The sequence below is a fragment of the Chrysochloris asiatica genome, unplaced genomic scaffold (genome assembly GCF_000296735.1).
Source record: "Chrysochloris asiatica unplaced genomic scaffold, ChrAsi1.0 scaffold00069, whole genome shotgun sequence".
Lineage (NCBI taxonomy): Eukaryota > Metazoa > Chordata > Mammalia > Afrosoricida > Chrysochloridae > Chrysochloris > Chrysochloris asiatica.
Window position 1 is genome coordinate 13,054,078 of NW_006408587.1, and position 21,322 is coordinate 13,075,399.

The window sequence follows — 21,322 nt, forward strand, 5'->3', positions numbered from 1 at the left end:
GGTTCCGACTCGATGGCACCTGACAACAACAACAACAAGGTTGATACTTTTAAAGGCTACATAGGGAGAACCGGGCAATAACATATGAGTTGTTATCGTTGTTAAGTAACTTGGAGTCGGTTCCGACTCACAGCGACCCCACATAGTGTTTCTGAGGCCGTAAATCTTTACAGGAGCAGAAATCCTCATCTTTCTCTCATGGAACAGCTGGTAGTTTCGAACTGCTGACCTTGAGATTAGCAGCCAGATTTGTAACCACTATGCTAGGAAACTGAAAAATGAGGAAGTAAACTATGTGTGTATCTTTGAAGTTTCTGAAAATTTTCTATGTAATTATTTGCCTTAAACTGTTTGGCATTTTGTATAAAAATGCAATGGCTTATGGAAGGAAAGAAATACTAAATTACTCAATATTTAAAATTTCACTTACTTTAATCTACTTGTGGAATCCTGGTGTGGTGCTGTTGGTTAATGTGCCAGACTGCAAAGCTGTTTGAACTCCAAGATCAGTAGTTCAGACTCACCAGCTGCTCCTTGGAAACCCTATACAGGGTTGCTATGGGTCAGAATCAACTCAACAGCACTTAACAACAACAATCGACTTGTGGTAAGAATTTTTCTCAGAGAATTATAATCAAACTAAAGACAAGCTCAGTCCCCAGATAGAAGCGAATAACTTAACTTCTGGCTTTTGGCTTTGTATCTTAGCTACAAGCAATGAGGTGAATTGGAGCATTTATATATTAATGACCTAAAACAAATGATAGCACGATTCAGAAACATTTGCAAAAGGTATATATTAAGAAATATCTGTTCTTCAGAAAGACCAATCTTATTCAACTTACAACACAGACCATATAAGTTGGGTTTTGAGCTATTTCACAAGAGAATCTAAAAATCATTACCTAACCTTTAAAGAAAATTTGCTGCCACTGTTTACTGGTATAATTAATAGTAGAAACATTACTTTAAAAGGGCCTTGTTAAACAATAGAATATCACATTGGGGAAAGGAAAATTGATATACTAAGACAATCTTGCAAGCATGTATAGAATTCCATTTTTATGTACTTGAAAAAAAAAAAACCTGATACTTCCAAAGTACATAAAACATTACCCAAAATCCCCACAAAAAGTGTTCACATTCATTATTTCCTATAAATTTTATAAAATCAAGCCAGGTACACATTATATTTATTATTGAAGAAATTTCATTTCTTTGTTTCTTTTTTTCCATTTTGAGTATATTTGGTGAAATTCCAGTAATATGGCACCTGGGTTGGTATTCTCAAATTTAATTTGAGAAGGAAATATGTTCAGATATCTCACACATTTGGGAGTATATTTCTTAATGTGATTGATGCTGGTGTTGTGTGCTAGCAAGTTAGTTTCGACTCATAGCAATGCTTTATAGGATTTCAAAGAGCAGCTGGTGGGTTTGAAATGGTGACCATGGGGTTAGCAATGCAGTGCTTATCCTACAGAGCCACACCTGTGCTCATATGATTGATATTATGATGAAAAACATATATGTCTTTAAAGTGTCCTATTGTGTGGCCAGGCTGATAATTCCACTTTACCTGATTTCTTTAAGATCATGTAACATATATTGTAGCACTCCATTGATTCATTTCTTTGTCTCCATCTTGTCACTTATGATAAAAGGTCAAAGTTCAAGGGCAGCAATTCATCATTTAATCAAGCATATTGATGTTGTTGACAGATAGCAGGTCATCAATAAAAAGAAGTGCTTCTACAATACCAAGAAATCTCTCTTATGACATTTTGTCCTAACCAATTTTCACTTACCTTTCTGTCATTCACAGAATAGTCCTTACTAAGTATAATGAATACAGATGACCATTAACAATGACATTTTAAGTGTCAGAATTCCCTCTCTTCATTCCTTTCAAACCATTTTGTGGACCTTTTACTTTTATCATGAAATTTCATTTGAGTGAATATACCAATATATATATATGTATTGGAGGAAATTCTAGCTATCATCAACAAATAACATTTGTGGAAAGAGAGTTTTAAACATAAAATACTTGTCAACTTTCCTAACCTATTTGGGTTTTCAAAACAGAAAACAAAGGTATTGATTAAAGTGGCAGGGAATTTGACACTAATGCACACACAATATGATGTGAATGAAATAAGAAACGCCATCTTTTTTCCATTTAGAAAATATTGCCAGTCTTTTAAGCATAGATGATATCCACATCAAAAATATGGAAAATCTCCTTTCAGAGGCAACTAATGCAAACAACAAAAATAACACACACAAAACAAATAAAGTTTATACCTTGCAGTAAGACGCAGACTATAAAGTAATTTCCTCATCTGCCTATAATTGAGGTTGCAAGCTTATTTGCATAAAAGAATGGCAAATAGGAGCCAATAGCACAACAGTCAAGTAAGTTAGTCCTTGTTGCTGTAGTTGTTAAGTACCATGGAGTCGGTTCTGAGTCATAGTGACCTTGTATAAGGCTTACGAGAAGCAATTGATGGGTTTGAACCACCAACCTTGTAGTTTAAACCAACCTTATGGTCCTAAGCTTTATCCTACAGCATCACACCAGAACTCCAAGTTAGCGCTTAGCCCTAATAAAAATCTTAGTTTGATTTCATCATCTCAATGTTTTGATCTCATAAACTCAATATTCTCACAAACCATATGCCTGTGATTTTCACAAGAAGGACTCTGAAGATAATGTGTGTGGTTGTCTTAGTATGAATTCACTGCCACAATTAGAGAGAAAATTGAAATGATAAACATTACTCAGACCCTGTTAGTAAAACCAACCATGTGGATGACAGCACCAAAGTGATTCACCCCTAACTCTGCATGCTTAGGTTGGTTAATGGTGTGTTCCCCATATTGTTTGATTCAGCTTAAGAAGATCCAATTCTCAGGCAAATAGACAATGTAATGAACATTCTAAACTGAAATGGAAACTGCTGAAATCTAAATACCTTAACAAATATGAGACATATATAAAAATTAGCACATTCAATAAAACATGGAGGAAGTTTAGAGATCAGTAGATGAAAGTCATGAATATATTAAATGTGTGGTCTTTGGTATATCCAGTTTCTCAGTCTGTTTCCTCAACTATGTTGTTGTTAAGTTCCATTGAGTTGGTTCTGACTCAGAGCGACCCTGTAATAGGGTTTCTGGGGCTTTACATTTTCATGGGAGCAGAAAGCCTCATCTTTCTTCTGCAAAGCCACTGGAATGTTCATGCTGCAGATCTTGTGGTTTTCAGTCCAGTGCTTATTGTATGGAGCCAGCATGCCATATCTCAACTACAAATGGAATAATTTTCATACCATGGAGGCTATTTCAAAGTAAAAAAATTGTATAATATTTTAAATGCCTATCAGAGTGCAACTGGAGAACGATGAGACTTTCTGTTCCCATAAAGATTTACAGCCTCTGAAACCATATGCAGGGCCTCTCTGAGTCAGAATTGACTCCATGACACATAACCATCACCACCATCAGAGTGCTTGTAACATAGTAGGCACCCAGTAACATGTATCTGTAATTGTTATTGTTGCTATCATTCTTATTATTTATAATGTCTTTTTTAGAATTGATTCTGAAGACTTATTAATTTAGAATGCAACTCTTTTATCAAAACAAGGCACAGTCCATCAGTGAAATAGATAATGTTTTGGGTTTTTTTTCTTGGAAAGAAAGGTAAGCCAAAAAATAATCCTCTGACTTGAAAAATCATAACGGAATTTCTTCTAAACATTGTGCTTAGAATATATTGTTGTTTTAAGTGCCATCAAGTAGGTTCAGACTCATATCGACCCTGTATAGGGTTTCTGAGGAGTGATTAAGAAGTTTGAACCACTGACCTTGAGGTTCAAATCAGCCTAGTGGTCTAGTGCATATCCTTCAACAGGTAATTTTATAATTACCTGATTTCTTGGAAAGTTTTTACTGTTGTAAAATATGTTTTTTTCTCTTTATTTCACATCTATAATTTTTACATATTATTTTCACTCTGTGTCGCTCTTAGAATATTTTTCATCATTTTGCAAACTTTTCATTGATCTCTCTATACTGTATCTTCAAAATGTCCATTAAACACTCTTCATAGTTGCCCAATTGAATTGGGCTTCACTCTTTACCATCACCACCATTTATACCCCCGAGTCCCTTTGGGTCTATTCCAACATAGAACATGTCATTATCCATGCATATAACTGTAAGATTATCAGGGTTGTCTAATTTCACTTCTAAAACAGTACTACCTTAACTAACGTTTTGCCATTTATAGCCATGCTGATAAACTATGTAGCAATCTATCTGATTTACTTCCTTGGTCTACTAAACTCTTGGCCACTGTCTCTATTCCCTATTTATTAATTGATGGTTTCAGATTTGATATCCCTCTCCATTTTTCTTATTCTAATCCTAGGTGAGTCCTATTTAACATTCTATGTGCATGATCTATTTAGCACTCTAATAGATTCAAGATGCATTTCCTTCCAATGAATTATGTTCTCTTTTGTCCTATTTCAACCTCTCATGTAACTCCTGATCAAATTGGATGTTTTCAGACTCCAAAACAGCTCCATTTCAAAAATTACAATAAAAAATAGGATCATGCTCTTTCTGTAGCTACAAATTAGTTGAAATTTCTGAACAAAACTGTTTTCATTCTAGTAGAACATTCTAACAAAAACTGTCCTCTGGTAGGGTAGTGGTTACAAATCGGGCTGCGAACAGCAAGGTCAGCAGTTTGAAACTACCAGCTGCCCCATGGGAGAAAGATGAGGCTTTCTGCTCCCGTAAAGATTTACAGCCTCAGAAACCCTGCTCAGGGTCGCTATGGGTCGGAACCGACTTGACGGCACTTAACAACAACAGTCTCATTAAGGCTTCCTCCAAACCTTTTTTTTTTTTTTTTTACCTAAGCTTTCTCCTAGTTTTAAAAGTTCCTCTGTTTTCAATTCTTTCCGCATTATTAAAGGTCACATAATTTCTCATCCATCTACCATTTTCACAGTATGCTCAAGAATTTTTTCTCATAGGTCTTCTATTTGATCAAAAGCATAATGCATAATCCTGGAACAATCCAAACACTCTAAGGAAGAGAAAACCTGAATAACAAATATTAACAAAAACAGCAAAGAGATAGTCTTATGTTATCTTGTAAAAATGTGTATTTACAAGCATGTAAACATCAATTCATCTAAAATGATTTTTTAAAATTTACTCCAAAGAAATCCTTATAATTTGTAACCCAATTTTTAGTGCAAGGAAATCCTTATGATATGTAACTAAATTTTTCGTTGTTATTCTTAAGAAATTTTAGACTTCTATGTGTATTGATTTACTCTGTAAGTCTGTTTTTTCTTGTGTAACACTACATTGAAATTTGTAGCTTTGGTGGCTTGCACTCTATTCTTGATGTTTAGAACTAAAACCACCACCTATCGATTAGTCTGTCACATTGTGGTGGCTCCCATGTTATAAAATATGACATTATTAGAGACAGAACATACTATGAGTTGGATCATCGATCTCATATAGAATTACATTTATTAAATTCATAAATAGAAGAACACTTTCTGGTTGGTGGATCTTTTAGAACACACACACAAAATCTTAAAGAAGAGTAATTCATTCTTTTGGCAAATAAACATTATGAATATTGGTTATTATGTTTGCCCAGCTTAAGCACAATTCTGAGAGAAAAAAATTAACAAGAATAATATAGTTCTTGGAATCATTTCAAGGTATTTTTCATCCTGTCAATATTAGTGACTTGCACTAATATGCACACTAATAGTCTTGGTGTGGTGTTGTAGGATCAGCACTGGACCACAAGGTCCATTTGAACCTCTAGATAGGTGGTTCAAACTCTCCAACCATTCCTTGGAAATCCTATACAGGGTTGCTATGATTAGGAACCCACTCAACTGCACTTAACAACAACAACAATAGTCCCAAAGAAGAATTATCAAATCTAAAGTGGGATAAAATAATAAAAACTTTAATTTGCCACTTTTAGAATCAGTATCATGTAGTGGAAAAACATTGTATTTAAAGAGAAAAATATTAATTTGAGGTACAAATTATTCACACATTACCTATATTGCATCTTCATGTATAAAATGCATCTCTTCCAGAAATTCTAGAGAATTATTGTGATTATTAACTGGAAAAATGTGTTTAAAGTTTTGTAGATTGCATAGATGTGAGAGTAATGGGAATTAATTTTGGGGGTGAGGTGCTAGGCAGTTAGTATATATTATCTTATGAATTCCTGTTAATCCTTATTTCCTAACTGAGGAAGATAATGTATAACTTGTTCATATAACTCGCTCATCACCACATAGCTCTAGTTACTGGAAAAATCAAATCTGTCACACTGAAATCTAGTTCTTTTTTTACATACCCCACACTTCTAATAAGAGATTAGGCTTATTTAGACAGCACTGAGGAGGCTGGCTATTTTATTCACCAACCAACTTTTATAAAAGTGTCATTGGTTTTATAATACAATGTGTTAGACACCTTTTCAAATACTAATTTAGATTTCCTTGATTCCACCTCTTACTCTGACCAGTTCCATGTTTTCTTCAAATGCCTTAAGGCAGACACAGTCTGAAACACTTACTCTGTGAATCTACTTGGAATCCATGAATGTGCAGGCCAGAAGTAAAAGTCAATGGTCCGTGAAGTGCCCTTGACATTCTGGAGACATTATGAATTGTAGGGGATATAGTTCAAGGAATAAATATCTCCTCATTTCATCTCATGGAAAAAGAATTCTGAGATACATTTCCTAAGGTCCTTCTAAAGATGCCAGTAGCCAATAGCAGAAGCCAATTTGATAACACAACTTTGTATTTATTTATTATTGTTGTTTTCTCCTCCCTTGTTCATTTCTTAATCCCTGTTATCTATTCCTTAAAATGCTTACCAAATAAGTTACCTGCATAATAGCCTTTTGTCTTCCAAATTTCTTGTCAGAGATGAGTGAGTACCTCTAGTGCCGTCTCACTTTCCTGAAATATTTCAATTTTTATTCCATCAGTTCCTGGGACCTTGTTCTTTGCCAATTCCTTCAATGTACTTTAGACTTCTATCTGGCCAACTAATTGGAAGACATCAGTATTTTTGCCCATTCCAAAGAGAGGTGACTGAATGGAATTAGGAAATCATTGGACAATGTCTTTGATATCCCTTGGGAGTAAATTTTTACTAAGGTAATACAGAAATGGCTGCAAGCATACGTTGAGAGAGAACTTCCAGAGGTTCAAGCTGGATTCAGAAGAGGACGTGGAATGAGGGCTATCATTGCTGATGTCTGATGGATCTTGGCTGAAAGCAGAGAATACCAGAAAGATATTTACCTGTGCTTTATTGAGTTTGCAAAATCTTTCGATTGTGTGGATTATGAAAAGCTGTGGACAACATTGAAAAGTATGAATATTCTTGAATAATTAATTATGCTCATGAGGAATCTGTACCTGGACCAAGAGGCAGTTGTTTGAACAGACCGTGGGAACACTAAATGATTTAAAATTAAGATACATATATGACAGGGTTGTATTCCTTCACCATACTTATTCAACCTATATGCTGAGCAAATAATCCGAGAAGCAGAGTTATACGTGGCATCAGGATTGGAGGAAGACTCATTAACAACCTGCGATATACAGATGATACAACCTTGCTTCCTGAAAGTGAAGAGAACTTAAAATATTTACTGATGAAGATCAAAGACCACAGCCTTTGGTATGGATTGAATCTCAATGTAAAGAAAACAAAAATCCTCACCACTGGGGCAATAAACAATATTCTCATCAATGGAGAAAAGATTGAAGTTGTCGAGGACTTCATTTGTCTTGGATCAACCATCAACACTCATGGAAGCAGCAGTCAAGAAATCAAACGACGTGTTGCATTAGGCAAATCTGCTGAACAAGATCTTTTTAAAGTGTTGAAGAGCAAAGTTGTCAGCTTGAGGACTTAGGTGTGCCTGACCCAAGCCATGGTATTTTCAATAACCTCATATGCATGTGAAACTGGATAGTGAATAAGGAAGACCGTAGAAGAATTTATGCATTTGAGTTATTGTGTTGGAGGAGAATATTGAAAGTCCCATGGGCTGCCAAAAGAACCAACAGATCTGTGTTGGAACAAGTGCAGCCAGAGTGCTCCTTGGAGGCCAGAATGGCCAAACTTTGTCTCTCATACTTCGGACATAGTGTCAGGAGGGGCCAGTTGCTGGAGAAGGATATCATGTTTGATAAGGTGGAGGGTCAGAGAAAACGAGGAAGACCCCCAATGAGATGGATTGGCAAAGTGGCAGCATCAGTGGGGTGAAATATGGCAACAATTGTGAAGTTGACCCAGGACTGTTCAGTGTTTTTTCTGCTGTGCATAGGGTTGCTATGAGCTGGTACAGACTCTATGGCACCTAACAACAACAACATCACAGCCTTTGTCTTGGCCTTTCCTTTGGGAGAACAGAAGCTAAAGCCTTTTACTTGAACTATCACGTGACTTCTGTTGCCCAAAAAGCTGTCTTTATCTGGAAAGATGAGATACCACTTAATATAAATATCCTAACTACCATGAACATGGCTCCAAATAATGAAATCAGGGTTTTATATTATCATCATTCTTATTTAGTAAAAATAAATAAACAGATGCTTCTTATACTGTGTTGAAATCTATGTAGAACAGTTCAGTATTTTACCTGTAGATTTAGGCAAATATAGGAGTAAAATAGGAATTATTTCCTTTTGAGAACCATGCCACCTAAAAACCGGACAACGATTGAGGCACAGAAAAAGAAAGGAAGACATTAACAGATAGATGAAGGAAACTTTTAGACAGAGTAGCATCAGACAGTAGAAATCCCTGGGTTGTTCAAGCAGTTAATCTCTCAACTATTAGCTGAAAGATTTGTGGTCCAAACCTGTCTAGAGGCACTTTGGAAAACAAGTTTGGTCATAGCTTTGAAAGTTCATAGCCTTGAAAACCCTTTGGAGCAGTTCAACTCAGCACACCTGGGGTCTCCATGAGTCAGAAGAGATCAAAGGCAACTTACAGCATCAGACAGTAAGATGTAAAGAAAGATTAAAGTACTGAAAACCAACGATAGACACAACATCCAGAAAAAATTTTGTAGAGTCTCAAAATGTTTTATAATGTACTCTATACAGATTAATTGCAATTTGAAATGCATACTTAACTTTATACTATTCAATCAACAGATGAATACAATATTTCAGACCTAGATCTTTCTAATTACTGAGTTCTGGAAAAGAGATTTTAACTATTCTCTTTATGTTGTCGTTGTTGTTGTTATGTGCCATCAAGTTGGTTCTGACGCATGGCAACCCTGTATAGGGTTTCCGAGGTGCAACTGTTGAGTTTGAACTGCTGGCTTTGCGGTTCAAATTGACTTCTCAGACAATTAAGTAAATTAGCACCAGTGTCCTATTTTATTTCACTCAGTGGCTTTACTAGTTATTTCCTTTCCACAATTCTTAATTGAAAGTAAAAAATATAGTATAAAATATGTTGCAAATATTGTTGTTGTTGTTGTTGTTAAGTGCCATCGAGTCAGTTCCGACCCATAGCGACCCTATACAGGGTTTCCGAGGGTGTAAATATTAAGTGTGAATAAATACAAGGCATTGAATGGTGCAAAATAGAGCCACTAAGCAAAATTGGCAAGTTCTGTTTATTTAGTGATATCCTTATATTGGGAGTGTGGTGGCTCTGTAGAATAATCACTGAACTGCAAACAAACACATCGGTGGTTCGAGCCCACCAGCTGCTCTGAAAAAGAAAGATGAGGCTTTGTGCTCTTTTAAAGAATTACAGCCTTGAACTGACTCGTCGACATACAATGGCAACAATCATTATATAGTTCAAGTGAAACAGAAGCAAAAGGCCAACTAAATATCATCTATGAGCAGAAGGAAAGCAACATGATTTATGGTTCATATAAATATTTTTATTTCTACATATTGTAAAAAATAAAGTAAAAATGTTTATGTTGGTAATATTCTTATGAAAAATATGTTTATATAGAATATCTTCATCTGCGAAAAAATATGTAGGAAGCCAATCTGTAGAAAAAATACTTCATTTTCTCATCTTCTTCTACTGTAAACATAGAAATATGTTCCCATTCTTAGGGGGGAAAAATACAAGAATGTAACATTTCAGCTAGTCATCGTATACCAAGTGATTTTGGTCTGTAGCTGTTGTCAATTTCAGATCATATTGACCAAATGTAAAAATAGAACAAATGCAGCCTGATCCAGGGCCATCCTCACGATTGTTGTTTTGTGTCAGCCCATTGTTGCAGCCACTGTGTCATTGAGAATCTTTCTCTTTTTCACAGACCCTCCAAGCATCATGTCCTTTTCCAGGGACTGGTACCTCCTGATAATATATTCGAAGTATAGAAGATGAGGTCTTGCCACCCTCCCTTATAAAAAGCATTCAGACTGTACTTATTCCAAGACAAATGTGTTTGCTCTTCTGGCAGTCCATGGTACTTTTGATGTTTCACCAACACCATGGTTCACATGCACCAATCCTTCTCTGGTATTCCTTATTCATTATGCAACTTTCACATGCATATGAGGTTCTTGAAAATACCAAGCCTTCGGGCAGGAGCATATTGATACTCAAAGGGACATCTGAGCTGTTTTAACAATTTAAATAGTTCTTTGCAGCAGATTTGCCCAATGTAATAACTACAGAATGATGAACTGGAAGCAAATTCTATGTCCGATGGAAAATTACATTATGGAAGAGCCAATGAACAGTATGTTCACCTGATAGGATATTGTCAAAACATCATTGCAGCAATAGAAATGGTTTTTATGTTATCTCAAATAAAAAGAGAAAATACAATTGTATATATTCCAATAGAGTGTCTATTTGTATATTGATCTTTTGCTAGAACGTTAAAAATTATCCGGCTAGGTATTTACTAAATTTCTAAGTATGTTTAGGATGGTCTGTTATAAAAGATAGATTATGTGCTATATTCAAGAGAGATTCTCAAAGAAATAGGCAATCATCCTTCCAAGCAGGTAACCTTTTGGCAGAGTTAGTCCATGTCCCTGCCAGTCAAGAGACAAATGCTGAAAACCACAAAGAAATAAAATAGTGTTTTCAACAACAGACACAAATTAAATCAAAAGGGCATAAGCTCTAAATTTCAGTCATTGATTTACAATCAAACTATTTCTCACACCGGAAACTCTATGAAATGTGTTCCCAGATGAGCTGTTACTACGGTTTGTAAATTTTTCCATGGTTCATGTTTCTCTAAATCAATATGAAAAGACAAGTAAGTAGCTATTTATATATACCTAGGAGTCCTGGTGTGGCGCTGCGGGTTAATGCGCCAGACTACAAAACCATTTGAACTGCAAGGTCAGTGGTTCAAGCTCACCAGCTGCTCCTCGGAAACCCTATACAGGGTCGCTGTGGGTCGGAATCGACTCGTCAACACTTCAACACTTGACAACAACACACGGCACACAGCCACCACCACCTCTCCTAAATGAGGAGCTCTGGTAGCATAGTGGTCACGAATCGGGCTGCAAACCGCAAGGACCGCGAGAGAAAGATGAGGCTTTCTGCTTCCGTCAAGATTTACAGCCTCGGAAACCCTGTGCAGGGTCGCTATGGGTCGGAACAGACTCCACGGCACAGAAAACAACAACAACAAGCTCCTAAATGGGGAGTCTTAGAATGACGCTGGCAGGATAATGCGCAGGACTGCTAGGTAAGTTTGAACCGCAAAGTCGGAGGTTCAAATCCACCAGCCTCTCCTCGAGAACGTCGCTATGGGTCGGAACCGATTCAACGGCACTTAACAATAACAACAACTCCTCACTGGAGTCCTGGTGTGGAGCTGTGAGTTAATGCACCGGACTGCAAAGTCTCTTTGAACCACAAGGTCGGCGGTTCAAGCTCGGCAGCTGCTCCTTGGAAGCCCTGTTGCTGTTAAGTACCGTGGAGTTGGTTCCGACTCATAGCAACCCTGCACAGGGTTTCTGAGGCTGTAAATTTTTACGGGAGCAGAACGCCTCATCTTTCTCTCGCGGAACCGCTGGTAGTTTCGAACTGCTGACCTTGAGATTGGCAGCCCGACTCATAACCACTACCCTACCAGAGCTCCTTGGAAACCCTATACAGGGTTGCTATGGGTTGGAACTGACTTGAAGGCCCTTAAAAGCAACAGCAACACCTCATACATCAACTATCTTGTTAGCTGGCATTTCACATTTACAACAGGAAAAAAAAAAATCTATCCAAGTGTTTTTGTTTTTCTTTTGTTTTTCATTAACAATGTGCATCTGGCAGTAAGGAAAGCGCAAGTGTGAATTGAGATGAATACTGGCTACGATGGTTAAGGTTATTTGTCAACTCTTTGGGGCGTGGTTTTCTAGAGTTGGACACTTATGTAATGACAGAAATTGACATTTGTGTGATAAACTGATTTGGCAGTTATGTAATGCTTTCCAGGTTGTGATCTGATGTAGTCATTCTCTCCAGTTTCACATAACACTGATTTTCATCTAACAACCTGGTCTTTGTAACCTAACCATGTTATTAAGTAAAGAGTGAATATGGACAAGGACTAGAGGAACCCAGAAACAAGATAAAAAAATGTGATTTTACGGGAAAAATATAAGATTACATGTAAGAAATAGATTATCCCTCTTATGTGAAAATCTTTTTTGTTGTTGTTTGTGAAATAGGCCTGAAAACCATAAATTTACCATATACTTGTATCAAACTGGGAATGTTACAGATTTAATGTATGATACAAGGATGTTCAGAGAGATACTACCACTCAACAAATTAAACTGAGTACTCAAACAAGTGGGTGGGTTAATTAAATTGTTGAAAGCATTGTAATTTTTGTCAAAAGACAATAATTATCAAGGAGAAGTGTTTATAATATATTATATGGAATTAACTAAAATTCTTAACCATTTATTGTCTACTGTACTCCTTATGATTTTTCTCCAGCAAAAATACTTCCTTGTCAACTTTTTATGCATTTTTTCTCCCTATTGCCAAAAGTTCTTCACGTACCGGAAACTCTCCTTCCCATCTTCATGTAGATGTTAGTTTCTCAGACCAAAATGTCATGAGTTCTGGACTATGTAAAGGTTGCAAACTACAAAAAACCTTGTGGTTTTCAGTTCAGTGATTATCCTACAGGACTACATTATTCTCCATATAGATGTTGTTGTTGTTAAGTGCCGTCGAGTCGGTTCCGACCCATAGCGACCCTGTACAGGATTTCCGAGGGTGTAAATCTTTACGGGAGTAGAAAGCCTCATCTTTCTCCCGCGGAGCGGCTGGTAGTTTCGAACCGCTGACCTTAAGGCTCGTAACCACTACGCTACCAGAGCTTTGATTCCGACTCATAGTGACCCTGTATAGGGTTTCAGAAGTGCAGCTGGTGAGCTTGAACTGTTGGTCTTAGTGGTTCTCAGTCCAGTGCTTTTCCTACAGCGCCACACCAGAAGTCCATATGGTGGTGGTAGTTCTGTGCCGTGGAGTCGGTTCCGACTCATAACGACCCTGTACAGGGTTTCTGAGGCTGTAAATTTTACGGGAGCAGAAAGCCTCATCTTTCTCCCGCGGAAAAGCTGGTAGTTTCGATCTGCTGACCTTGTGGTGCAGCCCTATTCGTAAGCACTATGCTACCAGAGCTCCTCAGAAGTCCATATAGACACTTAAAATAGTGCAAATTAATAATTGGTGGGAGATACATTAAAACACTAATACAAATCTTCAATATCTTCCCAGTATGCTGCTTTTAAGTTATTCTATATTGAGTCCTTAATTCATCCTGAACCATTGCTTGGTGTTTATCATCTTCACCCTGAGCATGCAGTAAGAGTGTGAATCTCCCTTGCCAATGGCTTTCATCTTTAACGTAAAGATACTAGTTTATCAGTTCAGCCTCCAGCAGTTTTACTGTTATCCCTTCTGGGTGGTGGTAGAGAGTAGGCTAACTTGATGTATAGATCTTAAAATGTAAAAATCTAGGAGTTCAGACAGTACATGACATGGGGTATGTACTTGAGACCTCAGAAAACTTCCATTTTAAATCAGTCATGGAAATTAGAAAATTCTTATCTCTAGAAGCTGAGGATGAAAAGAAAAGCTTTCACTTTGAAACAGCCTTTTGATGAGGTGAGAGAGAGAAAGAGAGAGAAAAAGTGATAAAAACTTAATTGCCAATAATATGAGGGAAACTTATCAATGTACATAATGGTTTATGGATAGTTTGAAACTCATACCCATGTAGAAAAGGGAAATTGACTTGTTCATATAAAAGAAATACAATTGCAAGTTTTTATGAGATTCACCTTCCATTTGTAAGATATCACTATGTGCACAATGCTATTATCTGCATCATTAATGTATGTCAGACTAATTTTTCTTAAAATCCATTTAATTGCAACTGTATTTTTTTTTTTTTTATGTAGTCTCTGTTATCTATTCACCATGGTCATCTGCTTTCAGTTTTAAAAGAAATGAGGAGAATTTTTTTATGTAATCAGATTTGTAAGATACTAGTAAATTTCCCTTGCTTTTCAGCATATTTATCCTTTTAGAAAAAATGCATGCATGACATGAATTTAAAACTTTAAGGGCCCATTTGTAGCATATGCCTATGTGTGTATATTATCTAAATGTATACAACAAAAATAAATCTTAGTAACTAATATTCTGGAAACTTTTTTCATTGCTGCAATTAACATCAATTTTTGAATGTGAGACATATTTCTTTTCTTGTGGGTATTCAAAAGGGAAAGATGAAAAGATTCATGACAACACTTAGCTGAGCCTCAATTTCTGAAACTAACCTATCAGGTTAACAAAAACAAAGAGTGCTCAATATTTTATATGCAAATTATAGCAGCAACAAAAAAACAAACAACAATGAAAGTACTAAATGCCTGAACTGAATGCTAGAGAAAATAGACGATAGTCAAAAATGAACTTGAAAAGTAAAAACAATGAATGAAAACAATTAAGTTATATTAGCAGAGTATGATAGACAGAAAAATGCCCCAAACCTCCAATAGATAACTACTTTTCTAAGGTTCTGCTCCCTGGAAACTGTGAATGATACCTTAGTATTAACAAAAGGGGGAGGTGGTAACCAGGTAAGACTTTGCAAATATGATAAAATTAAGTATCTTGCAATGGGGGTGAGATTATCCTAGATTTTCTATGTATCATAACGAGGAGCTCTGATAGCATAGTGGTTTATGAGCTGGACTGCTAACCAAAAAATCGACCAGCTGCTCCACTGAAGAGAAAAGAAGCTTTCTGCTCCCATAAAGATTATAGCCTCAGAAACCAGACCCAAGATCACTATGAGTAGGGACCAACTCCATGGCACACAGTCACCATGCCCACCATATATCATAACAGCCCTAAAGGAGTCATAGTTTCATCTCTGATGTATAGCTAAAGAAACTGAAAATAACAAGATAGATGAACCCAAATGATAAAGCTGCAGAGCTCCTCAGATATAAGGAACATTCTTCTTTCTTTTTCTCTCCTTCCTTCCTTCCTTCCTTCCTTCCTTCCTTCCTTCCTTCCTTCCTTCCGTCTTTCCTTCTTTCTGTTCTTCCCTTCTCATTTTTTTACCTTCTTTTTTCATCTTTTTATTAAATACTGATTATGTGAAGTTTCTTTTTAATTGAGGTATTATTGCATATAGCTAAATTCACCTTTTTTCTCCAAACCATATTTCACTCATAGTCCTATGAGTTTCTGACAAAAGCATATTGTCATGGTTACATCACCACAATCAGGGCACAGAAAAAGTCCAACACCTCCAAATCTTCACTATTGCAGTTCCTTTTGTGCTCAACATATCCCCACCCCCTTTTTGGCCCTTGGTTGTCCTAGGTATCCTGGAGCTGATTTTTACTTATAATGACAGAGTAGAACTGCCCTATGGGAAAATCTTACCAAAGCAGTGTACCAAGTCTTTCTACCACCTAGCTACTGGTTGAGTTTGAACCCTCAGCCTTCCTGTTAGCAGTGGAGCACTTTACCATTTGAATCTCCAGGGTTTCTTTGGCCTCTAATGATCTATTATCAGAGATTTTCTGCTTCTTCCCAAGGCGCTTATTGCTGTTGAGTGTCATTGAGTTGGTTCCTACTGATAGGGACCCTGCATCCCGGGTTTCTGAGGATCAGTTTATGGTTAGCAGTCCAGTGTTTATTCTATAGTGCCACACCAAAGTCCTAGAGGGTTTTATTTTGTTCTTTGCCCCCATGTCTTCAGTATATCCTCACCTGTGCCTCGGGGATGATAAGGTTTGCTGCCTTTCCTCAGCTATTTAAGGATTCTATTCCTTAGGAGCAAAGTGGCAGCATCAATGGGCTCAAGTGTGGCAACAATTGTGAGGTTGACCCAGGATCGGGTAGTGTTTCATTCTGTTGTGCATAGGGTCGCTATGAGTCAGTACTGACTTAATGGCACCTAACAACAACAACAAAAAAATTCCTTAGGGGAGAATATTCTCAATGAAGTGTGACATCTTTTCCCCTCCCATTGGCTTCTTCCTTCTCTAGGCCTACACCCAAAAAGGGTCTTTCTTCCATGTGTATCCAGTCTTTCTCATGAAGCACAGGGAGAAGAGCCTACCAGTGTTGGAAACTGCCCTTGTATCTGTAGTGTCCACTGTAGCCCACACTTGACCTTGAGCAATTCATAAAGCTCTATTAGCTGAATGATTCCCTCCTCTCCTGACCTCCCTGTGGTTTGGCAGCCTTGTTTTCCCCTAGTGCTTGGCCTCAAGACATTCAGAGATCATTTCCTGTCTCTACTTGGAGGATCCTGTTTATTCTTAGATTTCAAACAAACGTTATGCTTTGTGCTCTAAGGCCTCTGATGGGTTCAATAAGTTATCATTTTTATACATTACCCAGCCTGTCTTCCACCACTTGTCTGTCAGTTCATCATACTGTGGTAGCTTATATAATGCTATGATGCTGGATGCTATTCCATCCATATTTCAAATATCAGAAGGTCACTCATGGTGTTCAGGTTTCAGTGGAGCGTCAAGATAAAGGTGTAATAGAAAGAAAGAACAGACATACCACTTCTGAATAATTAGCCACTGGAAACTTTATAAATATCAGTGGAACGATGGAAAACAAGCCACTCAGGTTGAAAAGACCCTCAAAATATACTTATGAAAGAGTTGCACCTATATGTAGTTGTTGCTGTTAAGTGCCATCAAGTCAGTTCTGACTCATAGCAACCTTATATGAGGACGGTGTTAAGTTTTAACAGCTAATCTTGTGGCTTCAACTGATCTTGCAGTACAGTGCATGAACCCGCAACACCACATCAGGAATCCTATAAGTAACATTGACTTTAATGACATGGATGGATCAAAGCTTTTAGGATCGTCATATGCTGATGTGGCATGACTCAAAATGAGAAGAAGCATCTGCAAATATCCGTTAATAATCAAAACATGGAATGTATGAAGTATGAACTTAGAAAAATTAAAGAAAAATACAAATAGATATTGCTATTGTAGGCATTAGGATGCTGAAATGAACTGGTATTGGTCATTCTGAATCTTAGAATTATATGGTTTACTACATTGGAAATGATAAATTGAAGAGGAATGGCATCATATTCATCTTCAAAGAGACCATTCCAAGATCTGTCTTGAAGTACAACATTGCCTGTGGTAGGATAATATTTATATGTTTTCAAAGAAAACCACTTAGCACCATTCTTATTCAAATTTATGCACAAGCCACTAAGGCCAATGATAAAGAAATTGGGAAATTCTACCAAATTTTTCAGTCTGACATTGATTAAGTATGCAACCAGCATGCTTTGCTAAGTACTCGTGATTAGAATATGAAAGTTGGAAGCAAAGAGAATGTATACAAGGTTGAAAAATATGGTCTTTGTGATAGAAATGAAGCTGGAGATTACATGATAGAATTTTGCAAGACCAATGACTTCATCATTGCAAATACATTTTTTTTTTATAAAACATAAGACATGGACCTCACCAGATGGAATACACAGATATCAAATTGACTCTATTTGTGGAAAGAGATGGTGGGAAAGCTTGATATCATCTGTCAAAACAAGGCCAGGGGAAGACTGGAACAGACCATCAATTGCTCTTATGCAAGTTCAGGTTGAAGCTGAAGAAAATTAAAAGAATATCACATGAGCCAAAATAAGACCTTAAACATATCCTACCTGAATTTAGAGATCATCTGATGAACAGATTTTATGCATTAAACACTAAAGTCCAAAGACCAGAAGAGATGAGGGATGACAGATAGAGCATCATAGAGGAAGAAAGCATCTTCATCATTAAGAAGACAGGAAAGAAGGAAAAGACCAAAACGGATTTCAGAAGAAACTCTGAAACTTGCTCTCCATCATAGATATACTAAAGCAAATGGAATAAATGAGGAGATAAAAGAGCTGAATAGAAAATTTCAAAGGGCAGCTCAAGAAGACAAAGTCAAATATTATAAAAATATGTGCAAAGACCTGGAGTTAGAAAATCAAAGGGAAGAACATGGTCAGCATTTCTCAAACTGAGGGAACTGAAGAAAAAAAGTTCAAGAATCAACTTGCAAAATTAAAGGATCCTGTGGGTAATTTGGAGTCGTGGTGTGGTGCTGTGGGTTAATGCGTGGGACTACAAAGTTACTTTGAACCACAAGATTGGCAATTCAAGCTCACCAGCTGCCCCTCGGAAACCCTACAAAGGGTTTCTAGGAGTTGAAATCAACTCAATAGCACTTAACTACAACATCATGGGCAAATTATTGAATGATGCAGAAAGCATCAAAAGAAGTTGGTAGGAATGTACGGAGTCACTGTTCCAAAAAGAAATGGTTGCTGTTCAATCATTTCAAGAGGTAACAAATGATCCAGAGCCAATGATAGTGAAGAAAGAAGACCAAGGCACACTGAAGGCTCTAGGAATTGAAGGAATAAATATTGAAGTCTTTCAACAAACTGAAGGCACTCACTCATTTATGTCAAAAAATTGGTCAACTGACTGGAAGAGACCCATGTTTGTGCCCATTCCAGAGACGTTACCTAAAGGAATTAGAAATCATCAGACAATATCATTAATATCTCAGGCAAGTAAAATTTGCTACAGATAATTCAAAAATGGCTGCAAACGTATTTTGACAGCGACCTGTCAGAGGTTCAAGCCAGATTTAAACAAAAACATGGGACGAGGAATATTGTTGAAGTCAGATGGACTTTAGCTGAAAGCAGAGAATACCAGAAAGATGTTCACCTGAGCTTTATTGACTACACAAAAGCTTTTGTGTGGATCACTACAAGCTATGGACAACGCTGTGGATAATGAGTATTCTGGAACACTTAATTGTGCTCATGAGGAACCTATACATAGACCACAAGGCAGTTGTTCAAACAAAACCAGGGAATACTGATGTTTCAAAGTTAGGAAAGGTGTGCGCTAGGAGTTTATTCTTTCACTGTATTTATTCAATTTGTATGCTGAGCAAATAATCTGAGAAGCTCAATTATATTAAATAAAAAAGTGGCATCAGGATTAGAGGAAGACTCATTACTACCTGTGATATGCAGATGATACCATCTTGCTTGCTGAAAGCAAAGAGGACTTAAAATACTTACTGATGAAGATTAAGAACTGCAGCGATTGGTATGGATTGCACTTCAATATAAAGAAAACAAAAATCCTCACCACTGGACCAATAAACAGCATCAGTATATATGGAGAATATATTGAAGTTGTTAAAGATTTCGTATTGTTCAAATCAACCATAAACACTCATGGAAGCAGCACTCAAGAAATCAAACCATGTATTACATTAAGCAAATCTTCTGCACAAAACCTCTTTAAAGTGATGAAGATCAAAGATGTCAGTTTGAGGACTACGGCAAGCCTGACCACACCACGGTATTTTCAAAAACATCATATTCATGTGAAAGTTGGACAATGAATAAAGAAGACAATAGAAGAATTGACTTATGATGATGGAGAATAATACTGAAAGTACAAAGGACTGACTGAAGAATAGACAAATCTCTGTTGGAAGTACAGCCAGAATGTTCTTTAGAAGCCAGGATGGCAAGACTTCGTCTCTCAAACTTCAGACATATCAGGACCTACCAATCCCCAGAAAAGAATATCATGTTTGGTAGAGTGGAGCATCCGAGAAAAAGTGGAAGACCGCCAACAAGATGGATTGGCACCATTGCAGTAGCAATGGACTCAAACATAGCAACAGTTGTGGGGTTGGCACAGGACCGGGCCATGTTTTATTCTGTTGTGTTCAGGGTTGCTATGAGGTGGTACTAGCTGGATGGCATCTTAGAACAACAACAAACAATATCAAAATTTTGAAAACTGCAGGAAGTATCAAAAGGAGTTGGAAAAAACATATAGAGCCACTGTACCAAAAAAAAACAAAAAAAAAACCTGTTCAATGTTCATATAATGTAGCATATGATCAAGAACTGATAAAATTAAAATAAGAAGTCAAATCTGCACTGATGTATTGGTAAAAAAAACAACAACAATACTCCAGGTACTGATGGAATAACAATCTAGATGTTTTACCAAAAAAATGCAGCACTGTATGACCCCACTCATTTATGCCAAGAAATCTTGAGAGATCCATTTATGTGTCTACTCTATAGCAATCTGGGAATTATTGTACAGTAATGTTAATGACTCACAAGTAAAATTTTGCTAGAGATTCAAAAGAGTCATATCAGTATATGGATAAGAAACCATGAGAAATTCAAATCCATTCCAAGGAGGATGTGGAACAAAGGATATTATTGCTGATACCGGTTGGATCTTGGCTGAAAACAGAAAATAACAGAAAGATGTTGTCGTTGTTGTTAAATGCCATCAAGTTGGTTCTGACTCATAACAGTCCTGTATAAGGTTTCTGAGGAGCAGCTGGTGACCTTGAAATGCCGACCTTGTGGTTCTAACCAATCATGAAGTCAAGTGCTTATCCTACAGCACCAATCATTTTGGCCTATGTATTATTGACTATGCAAAGACATTTGATTGTGTGGATTATAAAAAAAAATTTTTTTTGAGAACATTATAAAGAATGGAACTTTGCAGAACAGCTACAGCATAGCAAGGGAAAACAATGTTGTTATGATCAGGATACTTATGTGTCAGGGTTATATCTTTTCAACATACTTATTCAATCTATATGCTGAGCAAATGATATGAGAGGCTGG